Source organism: Pteropus alecto, unplaced genomic scaffold, assembly GCF_000325575.1.
Source record: "Pteropus alecto unplaced genomic scaffold, ASM32557v1 scaffold354, whole genome shotgun sequence".
In the NCBI taxonomy this organism is placed as follows: Eukaryota; Metazoa; Chordata; class Mammalia; order Chiroptera; family Pteropodidae; genus Pteropus; species Pteropus alecto.
Window position 1 is genome coordinate 430,977 of NW_006435759.1, and position 1,742 is coordinate 432,718.

The window sequence follows — 1,742 nt, forward strand, 5'->3', positions numbered from 1 at the left end:
CATAGAGTACAAACTCTTGTGTCCGGCTTCTTTTGATCAGCTGTAGGTGCATGAGATGCATCCATATTGCTGGTTTGTTTGTTCTCATCGCTGTATAGAATTGCATTGTGTGAATACACCACACTATACCCATCCATTCTGCCGATGGGTGTTTGGTAGTTTCTAGTTTGGGGTTACTATGAATAGGGCTGCTGTGAATATTGTAGTTCAGGAATTTTGGTGAACATATGTACATGTTTTGCCAGGTACATACCCGGGAGTGGAGTTACTGGGTCATGGGCGAGAAGGTGTTCACTGTCAGTAGACGCTGCCTAACAGTTTTCCAAAGTGGTTCTACCAATGAACACTCCATCGGCAGTGACCGTATAAGAATTCTGGTTCATCTGCATCCTCCAGCACTTGGTATTTTTATCTTTTTCATTTTAGCCACCTGAGTGGGTATGCAGAGGTCTTACACTGTGGTTTTAATTGGCATTTCCCAAATGAATAATGAAATTGAGCACTCTTTCACGGTTTATTGGCCGTGTGTGTTATGTGCTTTTCTAACTTTCACTTTTTTTCTTATCTTTCTCTCTCAACACTCTGCTTTTGAGCTCTATCTTTGTGGTGGTGTAGGCAGCTCGTTCTTTGCTTCTGACAGCTGCAGGGTGCTCTCTGTTATGCATCCACCCAACTTTATCCATTCCTCTAGATAGGCAGGTAGCACTGAAGATGGCGAGTCCATGGAAGAGTAGTAACTGTGTCTCTGTTTTCTTCACTCTGCTAATTCCTGAGATGGGGACAGGGAAGAAGCGAGCTGATTCGGGGTTGAGGATTCGTAAACACTACACTCAGGACTAGGCATCTTAGAAGGCAGAGGTGCAGGTTGGGACTAAAAACAGGAGGGCCGTGGAAAGCTCACACAAAGGCCTGTAGACCCAGAGATGCCTGTCCCGCCCCCACCTCTGGTTCTGGGAAGGGTCCTCTGGCAGGAGCGAGGAGCCTTAGTGAGAGGAAGGGGATCTAGTGAGATCCCTGGTTTCCTACGGCCGCTAGGTGCCACAACTCTGGCAAAGAATCCGGGAATTCCACATAGAGAAAATGACCAGCTCGAGAGAAAAGCCCTATGATCCTGGGTACCCATCCACAGTCACCTGCACCTTCTTACTCCTTGCCTGTCACTCCTACGAAGGCTGAACAAGCTGAGTATTTGTCTCTCCAGTTTGCCCTGTACTCAGTGCTGGCCATGTGACTCGATAATGGCCGCGAGTCATAAGCAAAGCTTGGCTGGGGAAGGGAGGCTTCTGGGGAAGCAATGCTTTCCTGGTAAAAGAGGACAGGAAGCTGCATGAGCTCTCTTCCCAGTTAGTTCCCTCTCTTCCTCCCCTTCGTCGGCACAGTGCTTGGAGCTGACCACGAGGGTGAGGCCGGGAGATTTGCAGATGTCGGCCCGATGACAGTGAACCACGGAGCCCACACCATCATTCTTCTCTTTCAGTCTTTGTGGAAACAAGTGAGATGGGATGCTCTGTAATCGCAGCCAGGTGCTCTTAATACAAATTGTTAACTGGGCCTCCTGTTTTTAGCTCCACCCTCTTCCCCTCTTCAAAGGTACTTCAGGTTGAGCTGCAGAAACTTTCTAGGGTTTTGCAGAAACTTTCTAGGGCATTCTTTCTTTTCTTTTGACATCTCTCCCTCTGCAGGCACAGTGAATTCAGCCTTCCGTGCTCTGCTAAGTCAGTTACTGCTCCAACTTCCCAAAA